At 34.9% G+C, this 24,056-nt stretch overlaps 1 long non-coding RNA gene across 1 annotated transcript; it reads right to left on the bottom strand.

Moving 5' to 3' along the window:
• Positions 1–9,479: 9,479 nt before the first annotated feature.
• On the bottom strand, positions 9,480–14,033 carry LOC127504432 (uncharacterized). The gene is made up of 3 exons (XR_007927377.1): positions 13,951–14,033; positions 12,654–12,855; positions 9,480–9,621 (listed from the first exon to the last, which is right to left on the bottom strand). It is a non-coding gene; the product is annotated as an uncharacterized LOC127504432 (long non-coding RNA).
• Positions 14,034–24,056: the final 10,023 nt, after the last annotated feature.

Genomic DNA, 24,056 nt, shown 5'->3' with positions numbered 1-24,056 from the left:
AATCGGGTCTCCTTTAGCACCCAGGCAGTAATGCCTGATCAAAAGTTGTCATCGTGATGTCTTGATTAATTATAACCTATTTCACTACTGAATGATGTTTATTACATTAAGTGCACAAACAACATGCTTGAAATATAATATTAATGCCTATGTATTACATAATAAAACAAATCGGAAACTTACCTAATATAATATAAGCTAAGCTAGCAGGCTAATTGGGTAGATGTATGCTATGCTAGTACATAAGTTAACTAAAAAACACTAACGCTAAAAATACTACCCACGTTGAACCAATGGGATCACTCGGGGTCCTAAAGGAGACCCGATTCCTGGGGGGACTCGATTTCTCACCACAGCGGCAAACACCGACAGTATAGAGTCAGTGAATCGATTCAGTGAATCAAACAGATCATGGGTGTGTTTCCCAAAAGCATCGTAACAAAAATTATATTGTAAAGACAAATAGTTCTAATCGTTTCTAATCATTACTTACCGAATGATTTTGAGAAACGCAGCCCGGTCCGAATGGCGAGTGAATCGTTCAGTCCGTTTCCCTAAACGATTCACTGAAAAGAATCGACTCGAAAGAACGACTGCTTCACATCTCTATTTAGAAACAGCAAGGAAAGAAATGTTTTATTGAAATGTAGTGAGTAAAAAGATATTTAGAGTAAAACAGGCTCTGATATACAAATACTTTAAAAATTTCGTTTACTTTAGTACAGAGCAAAAATAATTTCACAGTCGCAGTCCACCTCTCTTTGAATTGTTCAAATCTAACTGGATTGAATCTGACCTCCTTGAATGTGGTTTAACCTGAATTTCTTTTTTTTTGTCATATTTCTGTATTAGAGAAAATAAAGGCCTGATTTCATGCTCAGGGTCCTTAATCTTACAGAGAGATGTGTTGTGTGCAGTCCACTCGTTCAGACAATAAACACACCAGCCTTTTCAATAACCAGCACTGATGCATGAAAATATATATCCAAATATCCACAAACCAAACTATGAATGCTTGAAAACAATCAGAAAAATGGAATGAGTTCAGAGGATTTATTCAGTAGTTGGTGATGACAAGCATGACAGTGCGTTTTGTTTTTATACTTTCAACTATAGGCCCGAGGCAGGAGCACAATACCTGAGATCATCTGTGTGTTTCACACAGTCTCAGGATTATATGATTAAAACATGACAGAAATACTCAACTTTGATACAACGTTACTGAAGAACACAGACATGAGTTGTTATGCGTGACTTTGAGCAATGCACACTGGGTGAACTATAAATTCACTAACATTTCTGACACCACTTTTCCATATATGTGGGCTCAGTTTTTTCTGTCATTTGTCCAAAATCTCATGTTATAAAAGATTAAATGCTTTGCTCAGGCTATTTAAGACAGTATTGGCTGTGAATCAATGGCAAATGTGTGTTTCTTGAGTAAAGAAAACTCTTATTCGGGTCAATGACGTGACGGGTCTTTTTTTTTTTTTTTTGTCCAAAAGCCTTACTAATAATAAAAAACAATGATATGACATCCAAAGTATGTAAGGTAGTACAACTAGATCTCTTTTATTGAATCCACAAGGTTTTAATTATATTTTACTACATATAAAGGTATTTTAAAGATTTTGAAGTGTCAAAATGTCATTCGGTTTAACCGTCCAAAGGCCAATACAGCCATTTCATTTGTGATTAAAATATCTTAAAATGTAATAAATGTATATATTTTTTTATTCTGGCATGATTTTATAACATCATATATCAACACAGTCCAAAATGGTATTAAAATTATGTGTAGAAGTCGTTGCTTTGTTATGAGAAAAAATGAATTTCATTGATGTCATTCGGAGTAACCAATATAAAGGGACCATTTTGGATCAAGTCATGCGGTCAGTATCATGTGACAGGATGTGACATCATTCAGACACCTGCAAAGGACCACATGGTCATGAAGCAAAGTAACTAACTCTCTCTTAATTATTTGAAAAATTCATGTTTTCACTCGGAACATCAGGTCATTCGGTACAACCGCTATAAAACATGGAAAATGTTGTAATATTTTAAAAACTTGTACTAAATATAAAATGTTTGATTGTCCTTGCTAGCTAGATATCAGCCTGTTAGCATTGTTTGAAAATATCGTCATTTGGTATAACCAAAAGTGTCATTTGGTAAAACCGAAATTTTGGTTAAACTGAATGACTTTTTTGGTGACAAATTTTGTCCATCTTGTATAAAATGATTGTAATTGATTATAAAAACCACATAATCTCATTGTTAACACTTAATAAAACTTCAAAATTAATTCTCTTTAATATCTCCATTATGTTTTTTTACACTTTTAAAAACCTTATTCGTCAATGACCCATTCAAACAACCAGTTTACCATTGCTTTGCAAACAAGCAGAGACGTTTCAAACTGAGTGTGGCACTTCATTCACAATAGAGGCAGGGCGGAGTTACGAGGTTTGACTGACAGTTTGACGAGCCAGTTTCAAAACACTGCTTCATGAAGCTTCGAAGCTTTATGAATCTTTTGTTTCGAATCAGTGATTCAGAGCGTGCATCAAACTGCCACCAAACAGTCACGCCCCCCAGTGGTGAACCATTGAAATTTCAAAACCTTATGACGTAACAAAGCCTGGTTTACTGAAATCACGTGACTCTGGCAGTTTGATACGCGCTCCGAACCAATGATTCAAAACATTAGATTCGTAAAGCTTCAAAGCTTCATGAAGCAGTGTTTTGAAATCACCCATCACTAGATATTGTTGAATAAAGTCCTTATTTTGTTTGTTTTTTTGGCACACAAAAAGTATTCTCGTCACTTCATAACATTGAAAAGTGTTAATTATCTTGTTGTCAATGGAGGTCTCACTGAGCCATCGGATTTTATCAAAAATATCTTAATTTGTGTTGATGAACGAAGGTCTTACAGGTTTGGAACGACATAAGGGTGAGTAATTAATGACAGAAATTTTATTTTTGGGTGAACTAACCCTTTAAATATTAAATCATACTTATATTAGCAAAAAAATACAATAATGTAATCATTTACATTATAATTATTTCAATTATACTTAAGTTAGCAAATAAAAATTAATTAATATAACAAATTATACTTTTTGTTTTTCATAATGGCTAACTGAATTAAAATCTGGACCCTAAACCTGCTGGTCCTATACCAATAAACACAAACGTCAGATTTATGTCAATGTCTTCAGAACAACTACAATCCGGCTAGACTGATGCAAAACCACCATTACTTTTGCTCATTCTTACAGTTAGAGATTTAAAAATGTATATATATTCTCATTTTAAATAAACAAAGCTGTCCAGTCTGGCAGTGGTGAGTTGTGATGCAATGCAGCTTCGCTTGACGGACACCTCGTTCCTATTTTTGCATCCTCCTACTTTGGATGTTAAAATGCTCTCAAAAACAGATTTAATGATCAGCAGTCACTGTAATGATAAGAATACACAATCCTCACAATATGAGAGCTCAAAAATGCATGAAACTTTAGTCAAAATATACAAAGGAAGAAGGTGAATATATTTCATTGTGACGGTGTGAAGAAAATATCGAACAAACGTTTGTCAAACAGAGCCAGAGCTGTAAAGCAGATGCACCCTGCTGAGAAAGACAGAGATCAGAGGTGAAGTGACAGTGATATCACAGCGCCGCACGATCACAGGTGTGTTCTGAGCGCAAATGGAACGCCTGCCTAAAAATAGGAAGCAGAAATGTCAGCTGGAAATCGAGCGCAAGTGAACGTAATTCCACCCAACATCTCGAAGCAGCAGAAACGAATGTGTCCAATGACACAAATGACAGTGAGAAAACACCAATCACAGCACACGTCAGACAGACACCACGCTCAAAGTCATGACAGACAGAAAATAAACACATAGAAGAAAGTTAGCTTACCTTAAACATGAAAAATTGCTGACTAAATTACAAAACAAGAACCATAAAAGTATCACAAACGTACTTCAATAATTTGAAGTCATGAAGTCTACCGTCATGAAAAAAGTATCAAATTGAAATATTCAAACATGGATATAATTGGTCATTTAAAAGAAAATAATTTTTATTGTTATTATAATCATTTAAATTATATTATTTAACTTAAATACATTTTTATATTAACATATTATATTTAAATTAGCAGAAATTATATTTTTTTGTTTTCTTTATAATTATTGACTGAATTATACTTATATTAGCAAAAAATAAAGTAACTAAGCATTTAAATAATAATAATTTAAATTAATATACCAAATTATACGTTTTATATATAATGGCTGACTGAATTATATGAATTAGCAAAAAATAAAATAATTAAACATTTAAATTATAATGATTTAAATTAATATAACAAATTAGATTTTTTGTTTTTTTAATGGCTGACTGAATTATATAAATTAGCAAAATAATAAAATAATTAAACATTTAAATCATAATGATTTAAATTTATGTAACAAATTATACCTTTTTGTTTTCATAATGGCTGATTGAATTAAATGATTAAACTATACTTATATTAGCAAAAATAAAATAATTTCAATTTTAATTATAATAATTTACATTATATTTAAATTAGCAAAAAAACATTTAAATAATAATTTAAATTAATATAACAAATTATATTTTTATAATGGCTGATTGAATTATATAAATTAGCAAAAAAATAATTAAACATTTAATTCATAATGATTCAAATTAATATAACAAATTATATCTTTTTGGGGGTTTTTTTTATAATCGCTGACTGAATTAAATCAGTAAATTATACTATATTAGCAGAAAAATAAATTAATTTTAATTAGAATTATTTAAATTATACTTAAATTTGCATATATATATATATATATATATATAATTTATATATACCCTTTTTTGGTCTTTTTTTTTCATAAGGGCTGAATTAATTACTAAACAAACACCATGAAAGCATCATGAACATATTTCAGATTGACTGCTGAATATTCTGTTTCTTTCCAAAATGCATCACTTTACATCACTTCACATGCACTGAATGCCATTTTAAGAGTCTGACCAGGAGAAAGTCAGTTTGATATTTGAGATTCTGCTAGAACTGAGATTAACAGTGCCGACTAAATCCAGAGAGAAGATCTGCATCACTGAGACACTGCATCCTCATCAAAAACACACAGATACTGCCGTTCATTTACACAATGAATATCAAAGCAAGTCTTTCCAGAGCTGTCGTGTGCATCATAATGTCTGGTCATTAGAGCTGTTTGTGTCATAAAGCTTCAGTCAGACGTCACCTGAGGCGCAGAGCTCACGCAGCGAGACCACACGCTGAGTTCTGACCTTTTATAATGTTCATCCAGCAGAAAAGCAACTCGGGTGTTATTTCAGGACGAGGTGTTGGAGGTGTTTTTAACACGGTCTGATTGGACTCGGAGTTTCTCCTGAGCAGGACGCGTGTCGAGCTCCAAACACACAGAGATGCGGCTGGATTTTCCCGACCGCACACTGATTTAATCAACAAACCCAGCAAGAGCTGCAGGATAATCAATGCTGGAGCGTCTCAACTCCCATCATGCCCCTCTCTTTATCCGTGTGTTCCTGTATGTGCTGAATAACCACAGCATTGTAAATAAGGTTCATACTGAAAAATGCACGCACAAAATACAAGTCAACATGAAATAAAAAATGTCCAAATTGAGTTCAATGTATGCTTCTGGTCTTACTGTGAAAGATTCATCTGTGCACATTAATCTAAATCAAGACATTTGTTAGCGCCAATTCAAGGCCGGCAATTGCTTGAATGGTGGGTTATTATTCTTAATGAAATACACAACAACTAGAAAAACACAACTATTCCTTTGCAGGTTCCCTATTAGCTCTGGATTTAAATCCAAAATACTGCAAAAATCCAAAAATCTTCCGCCATCGTCTTGTCAGTCAGCTCCTCACTCTCGTGATAAATGAAATCTGACTCCTGCTGCTGGTCTGTGCTGCGACTCTTGTTCAGCTCACGCTGCATTAAGCAGACATGTATAGTTTTTAATTGTAGTGTCTGTTTTCTAACTGAACTAAATTATTTTTATAACTACAAAGCTGAACACCGGTAACATCATCAACACCGACTATTGCGCGCATATATAGGCCCATTCACACCAATAATGATAACCATAGTGATAACTATATTAGCATCCACAGCAACGAACGATAGCGTTCATTTATTCAAAACACGTGTTTCAGTTTATGTTGTCTGTCACTTTAAATGCTCGAGCTCGTTACAGCAGGATGGATTCTGATTGGCTGTCAATGTTTTTATCTTTTATCAGCTGGAAAAAAACATTCTGAAAGTGATTCCAAAGAAATCGTTCCTCATTATAGTTGTGTATTCTTTTACAACCCGAATTCTGGAAATGTTTAAATAAAATGAAAACTAAAAGACTTTCAAATCACATGAGCCAATATTTTATTCACAAGAGAACATAGATAACATAACAAATGTTTAAACGGAGAAATTGTACACTTATATCCACTAAATGAGCTCATTTCAAATTTGATGCCTGCTACAGGTCTCAAAAAAGTTGGCACGGGGGCAACAAATGACTGAAAAAGCAAGAAATTTTGAAAAGATTCAGCTGGGAGAACATCTAGCAACTAATTAAGATAATTGATATCAGGTCTGTAACATGATTAGCTATAAAAGGGATGTCATAGAGAGGCAGAGTCTCTCAGAAGTAAAGATGGGCAGAGCTGTGAAAGAGTGCATAAAAAGATTGTGGAAAAATGTTCCTCAATGTCAAATTGCAAAGGCTTTGCAAATCTCATCATCTACAGTGCATAACATCATCAAAAGATTCAGAGAAACTGGAGAAATCTCTATGCGTAAGGGACAAGGCCGAAGACCTTTATTGGATGCCCGTGATCTTCAGGCCCTCAGACGACACTGCATCACTCATCGGCATGATTGTGTCAATGACATTACTAAATGGGCCCAGGAATACTTCCAGACACCAGTGTTGGTAAACACAATCCGCCGTGCCATCTGCAGATGCCAACTAAAGCTCTATCATGCAAAAAGGAAGCCATATGTGAACATGGTCCAGAAGCGCCGTCGTGTCCTGTGGGCCAAGGCTCATTTAAAATGGACTGTTTCAAAGTGGAAAAGTGTTCTATGGTCAGACGAGTCCAAATTTGACATTCTTGTTGAAAATCACGGACGCTGTGTCCTCCGGGCTAAAGAGGAGGGAGACCTTCCAGCGTGTTATCAGCGTTCAGTTCAAAAGCCAGCATCTCTGATGGTATGGGGGTGCATAAGTGCATACGGTATGGGCAGCATGCATTATCTTTCTAAAATATCATTCCTTTCTGCTATTATCGTAATATTTGTGGTGCTATTCTTTCATATTTAGAATGATTTTTAGAACGATCTTTATCATTATCATTATAGTTATCATCCTTGGTGTGAACGGGCCAATAGTCATTGTAATAAATTTTTACGTTACACTAAACAGTTGAACATGATTGTGATGTTCCTCAGAGGTCTGGAGGGCTTCAGTATGACTGATTCCTCCCATAAAGCTCAACACAGAGAGTCGTGACACTCTGAAATCTTTATCTCTGCAGTCAGGAGGTCAGAGACACGGTTCATCCGTCTGAAAGACAAATTCACACAGGCCGACCTGTGAAGTAGACACATCACCTCCAGCATCCTCTGCGTCACTGGCCTTATGCTTCGCTATAGACTGTCTGGAGGTTCATCTGCAGACCGATAACATTTAAAACACGTTCTCCAGTGTGTGTTTAGTGTGTTTGTGTACATACTGAAGTTTCATTGCGAATACATGTGTGCTTTTCAGTGTTGTGGTCCTGTACGAGGACGAGTCTCACGAAACCTGTCAAGGACAAGTCCAGGTCATATTCCACTCTAAAATGAAACCAAAAAGTTTTAGAGTATTTTACTTGAAATGAAAATAAATAGCCTGAAAATAATGTCACTAGCACATGGTAACACTTTAGTTTAGGGTCCAATTCTCACTATTAACTAGTTGCTTATTAGCATGCATATAACTAGAATATTGGCTGTTTATTAATACTTATAAAGCACATATTAATGCTTTATTCTGCATGATCATATTCTACATTCTTAATCCTAAACTTAACAACTACCTTGCTAACTATTAATAAGCAGTAATTAGGAGTTTATTGAGGCAAAAGTCATAGTTAATAGTGAGAATTGAACCCTAAACTAAAGTGTGACCAAAGTAATATATTATTATACAAATATAACATATTGATATATTCATATGTCATAGTCTTTGGTGATTAAAAAGTAAAATAATTACAAATTTTAATTATAATCTTTTAAAATGGTAATTATTTGAATTTTATTTATTGTAGATAGTTATATTTTTAATCATACTTAAAGAATGAGAAAAAAATTAAATTAAATTATTATAATTATTTAAATCATATTAAGTTTTAATTATATTAGCAAAAATAAAAATTACATTTAATAATAATCATATAGACGTTTGCATTATAATTATTTAAATCAAATTTTACTTATATTAGCAATAAAATAAAATAATTACATTTTCAATTACAATTATTTCAATTTTAATTATTTAAAACATTAAGTTATATTTTAATGTTTAAATTATATTTTAATATTTTTTATCGTTTTTTTTTTTCAGTAAAATATGTATTACATTAATACATGATCACCAGTGAGACTGAAAAAATAAATAAATTTCAACCTGTCGCAGAAATAATGTTTTAAAGAATCTTCATGGTTCTATAAATAAGCTTAATTTTATTTACACAAAATATAAGTACATTTTTCCCTTACATTCTGGGTTGAAATGTGATGAATTGTTCAAGGGATGTCTGTTCATAACACTGCAGACAAAACCCCCTTTGTGTGTACTGCATGTTTTGTCCAGCACACGTGTGCACTCGAATGCATGCATGTTTTGTCCAGCACACGTGTGCACTCGTGAATGCATGCGTGTTTGCGTTCGACCCGCGGTGATGTTTCCTCTCTCCCGCCGCTGCGGAGCGGGATGCTGCTGCTTTGACGAATGGTCTGGTGGGACGGAGCAGACACACGGTCGGTGACGGATGGCCTCTGCCAAACCCTGACACCGAGCCATTCAGCCAACAGAAATGATAGATGTTAAATCTAATTTTAAACACCCACAACTAAAGCAGGCCGGACAGGCGAGGCCTGCGCTGACAGACGCGCGGCTGCAGCGCTCCGATAACACGCGCCCTCACCTGAACCCAACAACAGCTCCTGAGACTGACAGCGGTGATAAATACTGCAACAACGAGCGCAAAAGAACATGTTTGTTTTGAAAATGAGCCGAGAGAATAGATAGAAGAAATGAACGAGTGTTTAGACGTGAGCGTTGTTTCAGAGACCATAATGTGGAACACAATGAGACACACAAACAACTGAACTCAAGAACTTACTTTATAAGACGAATCGAAGTCACTTCACTTGGCGTTCACATTAGCCACGCCTCTTGTCACATGACATCATTTGGCTCTGCAGTGAGCACCACTTGTGCGCTTGTCTTGGTCTGAATTCATAAATACTGAAACTCCAATCTTGAAAAGACCTGCAACAATAAGCAAAAATATCGAGCAGCAATTATCGTGGTTCAAGGGCTTTAAGGCCTTTAGGCACTTGCGCAAAAAGATATTACATTTTATTTAGCAAGCAAGTAACCACTTAAATCATAGAAGGAAAAGACCATTTACAGCCAATTTACCATTGGTAATATATGGATTTTAAAGCTTTTTAACAGTTATAGCAGCACCTATAGTATGATCTCCATAAAAGTTGGCATGCTTGTTTAGAATCATTTGTTGTATGTGCTCACCTATTTTCATGAAGTTTCGAGTTTTCGTTTTGGAGTTATATGCTTTTGTAAGCACCTGGCCATGCCCCTTTCTTAAATGACCCTGTTATAGCTACCCAAAGGGTAAAGTTCAACTTTTTTTGATAACTATTGACCTAGAGAGTCCCGAGAATTATGCCGCAGTGGTTTTATGGAGGCTGAGCCAAAAACCTAGGACTAATTTTTGAAATAATCTCCAATATGTAACAAATGATTCAATGGACAGCAGTGATCCTAGAGGCAAAGTTGCTCAGAATGAGGAGTTCTACCATGAGGTATGACTGTCGTGGGCGTGTGTGAAACATTGTGAGATACACGACCCTTTACGCACGTAAAAAAACGTGAAGGCGCCCCTCCCGGTGGCCGATTTATTTCGAATTTCTCACAGGCCTCTAGGTCTGTGAGTCAAACAGGCCCAGCGAGTTTCGTTCCAATTGGCCTCCGTTAATCTTGTCTGATAGCTGCTCAAAATTCATTGGCCAATGGTGGCCATGTTTTTTGAGATACGTCAATGTACTCATAGACTATCGTGGCACCTCGGACAAAGACACTGCGTGCCAATTTTCAAGTAAATCGGATTAACGGTGAAGTAGTTATAGCCGTTTTCATGTTTTTTTGTTGTTATAGCACCACCAAGTGGACAGTTGCCTTGTCCTTTTTCACACAACCTCAGAATGAGCTCTTACATCAGTGTGCTGAGTTTGGTGAAAATATTTTATTCTCTTCATGAGCTATAGGCATTTTAGAAAAAGTGGCTCCACCCACTTCAAACGTTTTCACGGACCTTAGGGACCGTGAATGGAAATGTCACCTTTTTTTTGATAATTATTGACAATCGGACTGCGGCAAATCTTGCTGCACTTGTTTGGTTCCGATCGGGCCAAAAACCAAGGACTAGTTCGCAAAAGTAGGTTTTTCAAAAAATCCAAAATACTTCCAATGAGCTTAAACATAAAAACAAACTTTAAAATTAGACATTAAGTTTAAGTAATAATACCTTCATTTTTGCTGTTCGTCAGCTGTTTTCAAATCGATTTTATGTTGTTTTTATTCTGTTTTTGCCATAATTGACACAAAAAAACAATATGCTCTTGGTGTGTCATGGCGACATCATGTGGTCAACATGTGAATGTGACGTCTGATTGCCTGGAACTTGGGTTTCCATTCAAACATGAAGCGAATCTTTTCAAAGTTTGCAAAAAAACAAAACAAATGCGAATTAGGTGCATTTCCATCAAGTTGTTCAAGCGGATGACGGTGGTATTGGTAACTTACTAACCAACAGTAAATAAAACATCAGTGGAAACCGCCAATTAGTCACGTTTCCATCTCCCATTATTCGTGTTAACTCTTTTTCGCACAAGTCAAAAACCGCCTCAAGCGAGCATAAAAACTTTTTTGCGAATTAGGGTTTTTTTTTTTTCGGAATATGGCGTTTCCATCACTCGTTTATAATGCGATACTTCAAAAACAGGGTGATGTGGGACATTTAATTTGGGATATTCCACATCCAACCTAGTCTGCAACGCAGCATTAGTTAAAATTGCTGAACACGAGTGTTTTGTCACTGTAATATTTCTTTCCAAATGCGCAAGACGTCAGAACATTGCTAATGTTACCACGGGGTCAATCATCTCAGTTTTGGGAGTGAGTCGTGTTCTGTACACACATGGAATGATAACTTAAGCGATTCACTCCCGTATTTAAATCTGATTGACACTCCTGAAACTTTATAGTGTGTACGTGAATCTGAACTCTCCTTTCATCTGATTCGTTGAGGACAGATAGCAAGAGAAGCGACGACCGTTTACTGGGAACGAGGGAACAAAACAGTTTCTTTTAAATCAGCTGTTTATTTAGGATGTGACAGACATGTTGACTTAATCATCAGCCACATATACAACCTGTTCAACTCAATATGCCACAGAATGTAAAATATCCTCTTGGGAATACAGCCAAGTAAATGTTTGCTGATTACAAGGGTTTTGGTTGCCAAAAAATGCAAATATGACAAAACAGCGCATTACTACAAAACAGATATTTATAGTGTATGTGCTTCAGGCTCTTATTGATTTGAGGTTTGGACGTGAAAGGTTTATGAGATTATCAAGCACAATCCATCAGCTGTGTGTTTCGGGGACACTCTATCCGCTTTGGTCATTTTATTATTTTCAGGTGTATTTCATATAATGGAAAATAAGATTTTTCTTGATCTTTCAAAATAAAAGAGTTTGATGTATTGTGTGGATATACTCTACATAAAACATTCACAACATGCCATATACTAAAAGAACATTTAAACTAAACTGCAAAAATTACACGTTTAAAAATTAACATATGCACTGTAAAAAAAATCCTCTAATTCAACTTAAAAACTTCTTTGTATTAACTCAAATTTTTCAATGAACTCAAAAATTTTAAGTCAACCAGGTTACTTACATTTTTAAGTTAAACCAACAATCATTTTTACAGTGTGGAAAAAAACATGTTGTCATGACTTATTGATCAAGTGTGCAAAAACAATATTTAATAGTAAAAGGTCAGACAGAAGGTGGATAATGGACATAAAAACTAATTTAGAACTGTTTTTGGTGAACTAGCTGCAGTGTAAGTGCACTTATGCCTTTGTCTTTTATTTCACTTTGACTTGTGCAGGAAAAAAAACTGATGAAGTGTAAAATGCAGCAAAGTCGTGCTCATATTCAGGGCATTTATTCAGAGCGAACACATTACAATGAACGATACTCAACTTTGCTGCCAACTCGTCTATTCAACTCCTCCATCAATCAGAGCCGCAGGAGAGATTTCAGCCGCAGTCTCTTTCCATTCGTGAGCGATGCTCGGGTTAGCAGCTGAATCACGGCCTTCTATCAAAGCTTCAAGAAACCCAGATGCAGAGAGGGAAAAGGCAGTCATTTAAACACATCAACAGAATGATGGTGTCAGAGTGACCTGAAAAAAAAAGACAAGAAAACCGCATGCAGTCAAACCTCGGGTATCTGTATAATAGTTATGAAATGATGAATCTGGGATTCTTTTCATTTAAAGGGACTACAATGCTGGGTTAAAAACAACTCAAGTTGGTTTGAAAATGGACAAACCCTGTGATTGGGTTGTTTTAACCCAGCGGTTGGGTTAAATGTTTGCCCAACGTGCAGGGCAGTTTTATTTAACCCAACTTTTGTTTAAAAATTACTATATGGCTGGCTTAAAATGAACCCAAAATATGTTGGAAATTAAAAATCAGACACATAATTGCTAGAGGCAACAGTAATTATCAAAAGGTGAACATTTATTAATAAGCAATTTAGAAATGTTTATTGTTTATTTATTCATTTAACTCATTTAACATATTAATAAACGTTAATTTCCAACATATTTTGGGTTCATTTTAAGCAAACAATACAGTAATTTGTAAACAATAGTTAAGTTTAAAAAAAAACTACCCAACACATTGGGCAAAAATTTAACCCAACTGATTGGTTAAAACAACCCAATCGCTTGGTTTGTCCATTTTCAACCCAATTTGGGTTGTTTTTAACCCAGCATTTTTTAGAGTGTATATGTAAGAAGAATGTTTATGTATTAATCGCTTTTTTATTGCCAATGTGTGAACAGCTTGTAAGAAAAATTAAAAAATGAGAACTTCCCCGACTTCCTAGGCTGTCTTTTAATGTGAATGACTCGGGTCGTTTTTGCCGGGAAAATCGAAAGGTTGTGACGGTTACGTGTTTCCTAGCCTCTCTTCCGTTTAATGTTACATGATACGAATGCTTATAAAATGTTCAGGATAATGCCGTAACTGTACTGTAATTTTAATGTGTCATGCACAGAAGACTAATTAAAACTATAGTCTCGCAAAGCCATTATAATCAAACTATCAAAACAGTGTAATTTTAATGACCTCATCTGTCGACGCGATGCCGGTGAATTGCAGAGAAAAGCGATTAATTCAAACTATATTCTCTCATAGCAAGGTCAATATATAGTCTATAGTCTCAAAAATACGTTATAATCAAACTATCGTAACAGTGTACTTTTAATTACCTCATCTGTCGACATGAAAAAACTTCGCCGTGAGTATATCGCGGCCTTGAATCACATTAACGTGTGCACGAGCACGAGCAATAAGGTACTAGCTGCAGTTCACTTAACGGCCACCGGTAGCGCTAATAACAAGGGTTTCTGAATTCTACATACAGTATAGCCCCTTTAAACTTGGAAATAAAGCAAGAATAAAACAGAGACGTTTTGATGTAAATATGATTGCTGATTGTGTATTAATAGTGACAATGTTCATGAGACTCTTTGCACAGATGGTCAGATTCAAGTTTTTACAGAAATTATTATGCAGATACTATAATTTGTGATGAAAAAAGTTACTTAATAATAACTCACATTGAAAAAAACCCCAAATTTGTTACAAATCAAAGTGTTTTGGGGTTAAAGATCAAAGCAAACATGTCTATTAACAGCCTTAACAAGCAAATATCATTCCAGCACACCACACAACTCATAAATCAGTGGCAATTCAGTATATTCAGTACTATATCAGCAGTAAGATATAATTGGACAAACAGGCCAAAAATGGCACCCTTTCCTGAGGCAACCTTTCATTTCCAGCGGTTTAGAAAACACGGCAGAAAATTAAGCCTTATTTTTCTCATGGAGACGCACACAGCGTGAAATTAAAGACAAGGAGTTCTGGCTCTAATATAAATGTGTTTCTCATCCGAGGTCGCAGCTCATCCCAAGCGGTAAAACTTGATGCGATTACATTTACTTTCCCTTCACAAGAAAAGCTGCTTCCACCTTTAGTGTCCATGAGTCACTGTTAATTATCAAAGAGGAACCAGGCCCAACTCCTTCAGGTCATCGAGTCCTCGTAAATTACGCCCACTCTTCCATTCTTCTGTTAACTGTTGTTGTAATTCTGCACCATGTAAGTCATACTAGGAGTCAACTTGAAATGAAAATGGACTCCATTTACTTTAATACATTTTTCTGGTCTAATTGTAAATTATTCATCACTGCATATTATTCCAAAGAGAACAATCTTGCTTCACCTCTCAAATCACTTTCCTTTCCAGCTGATGTCTATGGAAACCCATTTCCACCACATGAGAAAAAATCATGCTTTAGTAAATAATAATTATAAGATAAAGAGTCAAAATTGTGAGGAGAAACTTGAAATAGAGATTAAAAAGTCAAAATTATGACTTACTAAGTATGACTGTGAGATCATAATTAAGTCATAATTAAGGGATAAAAGTCAAAATTATTTGCTAAAAAGTTTAGATGACAAAAAAAGCCTAAATTACATTAAAAAAAAAAAATCTAAATTATAAAAAGATCAAAAAAAAAAGAAAAAGTCAAAAAGGTGAAATAAAAAATCAAAGTTATGTGGGGAAAAAGTGAAAATTCAAAATAATAAATTGAAATATGACAGAGAAAGTTCAAATTAAAAAGTCAAAATTATGACATACCAAATCATAATTAAGAGTTAAATGTCAGAATTATTAGCTAAAAAGTTACAATTATGACAAAAAAGTCTAAATTACATTTTTTTAAAAAAAATCAAAATTATGACATGCTAAGCCATAATTATGATTAACAAAAAAGTCTAAACTATTATATTTTTGTCAATTTTGATTGGTCACAATTGACTTTTTATCTCAACATTTTGAATTTTTATCACATAATGTCATAACTGTGACTTTACCAAAGCAGTCATAATTAAGAGATAAATAGAAATTATAAGCTAAAAAGTTTAAATTATGACCATAAAAAAGTTGTAATTACATCTAAATTATAAAAAGATAATTTAAAAAAAAAATCAAAATTATGTGGGGGGAAAAGTAAAAATTGCGATTAAAAATTCACAATTGAAATTATGAGATTAAAAATTCACAATTATGACAAATTTCTGACAAACTAGGTCATAATTATGAGATGAAGTGAAAATTATGACATTAAGTCACAATTAAGAGATAAACATTGAAATTATTAGATAAAAATAACAAAAAAGTCTAAATTACATTAAATAAATAAAAATAATGATAAACTAAGCCATAATTACGGCAATATTTTTATGCATTAATTGATCACAATTTACTTTTAATCTCATAATTTTGACTTTTTATCACATTATGACTTAGTATGTCATAATTCTGACTTTTTCATAAAGATCATTTACCATAGCATGATTTTTTTCTTATGTGAGGGATATTAAAGTCAAACTGATGACATAGTAAGTCAATACTAAGTCATAATTATGAAATGGGCTCAGTTACCAAAGGATCAAATCAAGTTTCACAGTAGATTTCCATCAGAATATGTTGTTTTGCTCATAAATATGTCACATAATGGATGTAAAATGACTTGCAGTGAATGCCTTTTTCTTAATCACTGTAATCATGTAAAATTATTTTGGCTCCACAGTGAATATGTTCAGTGAAAGCCCCAGCGCACCCCTCAGGGCTCGAGCATGTTGTGTTGTAATCACAGAGCTCTCGTGACATTGTTTTCACCCTTTCTACTTGTATCAGCTTTCCTGGCCTCACCTTCCAGGAGGTAAATCTGGGGCCGAGCGACGCACAGACTCCACTGCTGTATTGATTTAATTAAACACACATTGAAATATGCTGTCAGGGCTGTTGTTCCTCTTCAGCTCTTCTGTCAGCTCGGATGACCATTCAACCTTTCCCACAAACACACGGGCCTGTTCCTGTCCATTTATTTCCTTTCGTTTCTTTAAGCCCGAAGAAAAATCGCAGGTGTCAGTCGCCGCTGTTGCCGGCCGGTGATGTATCGTTCTCATAAAACACCCATTTCCTGCGGCGGCCTGCAGGAGAGCTGATAGACCGAGGCGCGGTGCGTTACCGCCGAACGGGACACAAGGGCCGCTTTAAACCGTGAGGTCAAAATGCTGCGGGAATAACATGGAGATAACGGCGACATTTGCCCTCTGTGTGCTTAAAGATAGTGTCAAGAAAATGGCTTTGGACCTCAAGGTGCCTGTAGACGAGAAAAAGTGTCTGACCAAACGTCAAGGGCAGCAAAACTAAAACCTGACATCAGCTACACTGAAAACAGTGAATAAACATACTAAATGACTTCAAATGCAGAAAGCTTAGATTTAGGATTGAGAAAATATTATTAGCTCGATATAAAAACAGTAGAAGTCAATGAAAAGTCTCAATGGTGACAGAAAAACGTGTGGTTACTTTCAGTCATCTGCAGGTCATCTGGGTACTCAATAGAGAACATTTTTCGAAATAAGTTCTGTTATTCTAAATAAATCTTAGAAAAATATTAGATGAAAATGTACACTTAAAAAACTTAAATGAAAATTAGAAACTGACTGAAATAAAATAGGTTTAAGTACTAAAATTACTAAACTAAAAGTTGAAAAGTCAAATTTATGACGTAAAAACCTTAAATTATGATTTAAAAAGTCAAAGTGATGAGTGAAAAGTTGAGATTTAAGATTAAAAAGTCACATTTATGACAAAATCAAAATGATAAGATTAAAGAATTGAAATTATGATACTAAAAAGTCAAAATTATTACATGCTAAGTCATAATTATGAGATAAAGGTTAAAATTATGACATATTAAGTCATAATTCTTAGACAAAAAGTAAAAAATTATTAAATAAAATGTCATAATTGTGACATGCTAAACTGAAATTGACACACTAAGTCATAATTGTCATAATTATGAATTTTTATCCCATAATTTTGACTATTTATCTCATAATTATGACATAATTTTGTCATAATTATGATTTACCTAAACATGTTTTACCTAAGCAAACTAAAATTAAACTAAATACTTAGAGTATATAAATATTACTAAAATAATATTACAAAAATAGTATGCACTATTCTAAATAAAGCAGTCTAGTACTACACATTTTGGATTATATAGTTCAGTAATAATAACATATATAAACAACATGCAGTATTACAGTGAAAAGTAAACCTACAACCAGCTATAAAAACCCTCCTAAACATGTTTCACACACTTTTATATTCCAAGTGAGCAATCAGATCAAATTCACTCATTTAGTACAAAGCATGCTGGGTAACCAGCAGATATATAGATTGAATTTTCATTTTTTCTGTAAAAGGCCCTTTAAAATGAAAAATACATGTTCAATTTCAGTGTGTAATGTAAAACGACAAGGACTGTGATAAACTTGCCTTCCGATGAGTCTCACGCTGTCTGCTGTAAAACACCCACAGATGGATGAGTTTCTCACCAACCGAGGGTCATAATGACGCCCTGAGGCCCATCTCTGGTGCAGGACGGCCACATGCATCCATAACAGCGCCTCTGAAATATGACACCCACACATTACATCATTAAATATTCATGAGCAAGCATAAACATGCAAATATTCTGCTCAGGTCCCTCCTTCAACACAGTTGTTAGTGTGATTGTTTGTGCAAATCAATTACTACTTAATCAGCATCAAAATTTTAATGAGACCACATAAAAGTTCATTTAAAATCACCTGCATCACAGAAACGACAAACAAAACATCTACATATGGTGTGTTTCTCTCAGTATAGTGTGTCATTGCGTTGACTGATGGTACGGCAGGCGAGTCCCAGCGGCGGGTCCGTTCATCTCATCCCATTAACTCCCGCCTCTGTTGTTCTCCACACTCAGGTGCTTCATCCTGAGATAATTATGATGCCGGCGGATCCAACGGTTCTGAATCTGCACAGACAAACCGAGGTTCAGTCTGAAGATGTCTCTTGTACGCAAGGAAGCTTAATAAAGTTAAAAAGCAATAAGCCATAAGCTTCTCTCATACATTATTGCTTTTATAACACACACGACAAATGCAATAAAAGACACCAATGATAAATATATGATTTTATTTATTAAAGGTGCTGTAAGCGAATTCTAAAACAATCACATCACGCCCCTCCCTTCATTGCTCCGCCCCCAAAATAACGAACACGCTATGACGCAACACAGCTGACAGCTGACTAACATCAGATCAGATCGCACAAGTATGCTTGAATCAACATTTCTTGATTCTGTGAAACAGCAAAACCAATGTTACTCACATATAGAGCAGATAACAGCAACCTCGGCGTCCGTTTTCAGGCCTTCCCGCTCTGTAACGGCTCTCCAGCGCTGGAAAGCTTTTCCAATAAAGTCTGTTCACTCTGCGGCCATATTTGCAACGCCTCCGGGCAGCTCTTTCGGACATCCAATACCAAGTCCTATCTATCTGAATGGGGGAATCCTGAAATCTCAAAAACTGCTTGGCGAACTCACGATTAAATAACATATTTCAAATCAGCAACAAAATCTGACATGAACTGTCTCATAAATGTTGTTTCTTATGCACAAATAGCGTTAAAAAAGCTTATTGTTCAGGCTGGACGAGCCAATGTGGATGTACAGTCCAAAGGTCCCCAGTCTCAGGTTTCTATGGGAACCGGAGCTTCTAACGGCAACTGCAGTGACGCAATGACTTTATCAATCAGCGATTGGCTCTTTTACTTAGAAGGCGGGACGTATTCCGCCATGTTGCGCGTTGCAGTTTCTCCTATTCATAACTAATAGGAGTGAACCGTCTTTCTATCTAGTCTTTGTCTTAACCATTCTTTTTCCAATTATATGTTTTCTCTTGGTAATATTTCACCCATTTTTCTTTCTACAATCTTTCTACAAATGTCCCGCTTCCTCACTCTCTCTCCTCCCGCCTCATGAACGGACACGCCCCCTTTGCTGACTGACTAGTGTTTTGGCGCTCAATTTGATCGGTCCGATCCACTTAGCCTAGTTTTTTCTCCTATTTACACAGCCAGGACTATGTACAAACACAATATTTTTTCAGCACACACAGAACAGACATCTAGCAAATATTCACAAAATGGTTGACAAGTACTAGTTTTATGTTTTTGACTTCTGGTGCACTGGTTTGCATCACATCTGGTTTTGTGCTTTTTGAATTTTAATGCTGCATTCTTTTTTGAAAAGATTTTTTAATGGTAGAGTGAAAATAAACCAAATAACGAGCGCTACTGGTAGTCTAGTAGCAATTTGCTGCTTTAACCATGTAAAGTCTGACATATGAAATAATAATCAGAAAAAATATATTTTAAAAAGTTTTTTTGTTGTTGAGTATCACATACAAAGCTTTGATCATAAACTATGCATTTAAATATCATCTTACTAAGACTATATTATTGGCAGAAATGGAGTAATGACATATTTATGGTATGCATTTTATGTAAGTAGTCTACTATACTGTTATAAAGATCTCATTACAAGCATCAGAATTTTATCTTTTCTATATTAATATCAGCATCTGCACCAAATTGCATATTTTTGCTCAGTTTGGGCCTCTGAATAAAACTCTGAGGTGTTTTTTCCTCAAATTTCATTTGTTCAGTTTAACTTTTTGACTCAATGGTGAATGAAAACACTTTTCTTTTTTAATGTGGGGGAAAAATTTCATTCCGGCCCGGTCAGCTCTCCAAACACAGATGAAAAGAATCCAGCAAAGATGAATGTTGTTTCTGACAGAACAGAAAGGGCTGTAATGTGACTAGATATAAATGGCTCAGGCCGGCCGGCAGCTCAGTGTCGCATTAGAATTGCATTTATAATGGGATATTGAGTCCAGTATTGACCTGTTCATAATGGCGATGAATGGGGTCACGATAGACTCATTATTGCTGTCAGGAAGATCTAGTTAACACACTTCTGAGCGCTACTAAAGCATGCAGATTTACAGAGCAAAATGAATGCAAGCTATTTTAATCTGACTGTAGACTGTTTCAGTTGTGGTATTTTACACCAACCAGTGGATCAGACACTGAAACAGGCACACTTCACAGTTTGATAAGGTGATTTTAAAGCACATTTAATATAAATAATGTATTTAAGTGTTGAAAAACTGAGTTGTGCCATCTAAATTATACACTTTTACAGTTTTACAGTTTAACTTAACATTACAAGCCTGTCTTGAGCCCAAGGTTGACAAACTACGAAGTGCCAGGAAATTTAATGCTGATATTTTATTTTATTCTGTTTTATTTTGTGGTTATTGATTTATTTTCTTTGTCTTGTTTTATTCAATTCTATTTTATGATGTTATAATTTTGCTCATTTTTATTTTTGTTATTTTGGTAATTTCCTTTTTTATTTTTTGTTAATATATTTTTTTCTTATTTATTCTATTCTATTTTATGATATTTTAATTTTGTTCTTTATTTTTTCATTTTATTTTTGTTAATTATCTTATTTTATGTTATTTTGTCATTTACTTTTTATTTTATTTTGTTATTTTATTTTATTATTCTTGTTATTTTACTTTATTTATTTTTTATTTATTCTGTTCTATTTTTTATTTATTTAAATTCTATTCTATTTTGTTATTTTATTTTGTTATTTATTTATTTATATTATTTTTTATTCTATTTTTATATTTAAATTTTTTCATTTTATTTTTGTTAATCATTTTATTTATGTTATTTACTTTTTATTCCATTTTGTTATTGTATTTTGTTTATTCCTCTTGACTGGTTTCTCACTACTCATTCCTGTCTCACTGTGACAGTGACAAATGCAATTTTCCCCTAAAGTAAGGTATTAGATATCATTCAAAGAAAAAAAAAAGGTGCAAACTACGTGCCCAGGTTGTTGAGGTTGGATTCTGGGACGTGTTTGAAATCAGATCCTGAAGTCTGTAAATTCCTCACTCTGGAATAAAGTTGGGAGGCTTGAACTTCAGTATGACGGATCTCAAAGGCTCGGGAAAAGTAAAGGATGCCTTAATAATTTATGATAGTCTCAGCTTTTCAAAGTACTCGAGCGAGTCCCGTTTCCCCTGACATTTAATTTGTCTGAAAACCAGCGAGCGTGCAAGTCTGATTATCTCCACGACCCCCATCCCTCCACAAATCTGTGCTTTCACCATCACTGAACATCTGAAACACTGTCAATATCACAACCCATCAGAAAATAATGACGCTTCTGATCAGGTTGTGTTTGCATATGACCGTCCTGATGCTTCTGTTCACGATAAATGATTTAACCGTGGCATTATCACAACAAACATAGCCTTGAATGGTACACATGTAGGCCACTGCAAATATCAAAATAGGCATACCATGGTACTGCCGTAGTACTTTTTGAAAGGAATATATTGTGATTTAAATTGCACATGCATCCACGTCAAATTTTGTGTCTGCAGGTAGATTATTAATATTTGCATTGATTTATATATACTGTAGCACATTTCTATCGGATCATTTAACAACATCCTCTGATGTGTGAGCGGGACAGTATAAATGATTTGTGCAGTCTGTCAGTGAACCAAAAGTATGAAATATATGTTATAGATCTCATTATTTTAGGTTCTACCTTGAGCAGATATAAAGCCCTGATGATATATGCATTTTTGCTGAATGATATGAGGGTCGTTTAGGATGCATTTGATTGTAAATGAGTCGTGAAATGGAAATTGTGGTGTTTAATGTAGAGTAAAGACAGTGGGTGTGTGCTCAACTTTGACCTGAGACTGAATGACATTGAGCTGTTTTATATGGTGCAAAAGCAGCAGTTGACTCAATAGCGCCTTCAAGCGGTGAGATGGTGTAATTGAGTCAAGAAAGGCGTCCAGATGCGAGGTCATCGAATGAATATACCCTCAAATATTGCCTGGATTCTTTACGTCATTAAATAATTGCTTCAGAATAAATAATTCCTCTGCAAAATAGATCTCATGTTGTTGCAAAGTGCACTTCTGGCAGATTGAAAAAGAGGGGAAATGAGTTGGAGAAAAACTCCAAAGAAAATGGGTAACAAAGTAAAACCACTGAAGATTTTTTAGCTTAGGTTGCCGAGTTTGATTACTGCAAAAGTGACATCACAATTTCCTGATGATAGCGGCGATGGTTTTAATATTAGCGAGGATGACGATGAAAATTGTGCTGATAATGAAGATGGCGGTGATGACAATGTTATGGTAAATGGTGGTAATAATGTGATGATGATGTTGTTAATTTTGATGTTATGGAAATGGTGATGTTATAGTGATGGTGATAATGTGAGGAAGAGGATGATGATTATGGTGATGTGGTGATGATGGTGATAATGTGATGACAATGATAATGCTGATGTTATGGAAATGATATTATAGTGATGGTGATAATGTGAGGAAGAGGATGATGATTATGGTGATGTTATGGTGATGGTGGTAATACTGTGATGATGACAATGCTGATGTTATGGAAATGGTAATGATATTATGAGGAAGAGGATGATGATAATGGTGATGTTATAGTGGTGGTGATGTGATGATGGCGATAATGTGAAGAAGAGGATATTATAATGGTGATGTTATGGTAATGGTGATAATGCTGCGGTTATGGTGAAGGCCATGGTGGTGGTGGTGGTGATGATGATGATAATGGTAATGTTATGGTGGTGGTGGTAATGTGATGATAAATGCTGCTGTTATGGTGATGGTGATGTGATGATGGTGATAATGTGAAGAAGAAGATATAATGGTGATGTTATGGTAATGGTGATAATACTGCTGTTATGGTGAAGGCCATGGTGGTGGTGATGATGATGATAATGGTGATGTTATGGTGATGGTGATGTGATGATGGTGATAATGTGAAGAAGAAGATATTATAATGGTGATGTTATGGTAATGGTGATAATGCTGCTGTTATGGTGAAGGCCATGGTGGTGGTGGTGATGATGATGATGATAATGGTGATGTTATGGTGGTGGTGGTGATAATGTGATGGTAATGCTGCTGTTATGGTGATGTTTTGATAATGGTGCTAATTAAATGAATAGAATATTATAATGGTGATGTTATGGTGATGGTGATGCTGCTGCTGCTGTTATGGCGATAGTGGTGGTGATGATGATGATAATGGTGATGTTGTGATGGTGATAATGTGAGGAAGAGGATGATGATGATGATTGGGATGTTGTGGTGATGATGGTGATTATGTGATGAGGTTATGGAAATAGTGATGTTATAGTGATAGTGGTTATAATGTGATGATAATAATGCTGATGTTATGGCAATGGTGATGATGATGATGATGATAAAGGTGATTTTGTGGTGATGATGGTGATATGAGGAAGAGGATTAT

The sequence above is a fragment of the Ctenopharyngodon idella genome, chromosome 22, assembly GCF_019924925.1.
Source record: "Ctenopharyngodon idella isolate HZGC_01 chromosome 22, HZGC01, whole genome shotgun sequence".
In the NCBI taxonomy this organism is placed as follows: Eukaryota; Metazoa; Chordata; class Actinopteri; order Cypriniformes; family Xenocyprididae; genus Ctenopharyngodon; species Ctenopharyngodon idella.
The sequence above is the reverse complement of the archived record's forward strand: the minus strand, read 5'-3'. Positions and strand labels throughout refer to the sequence as shown.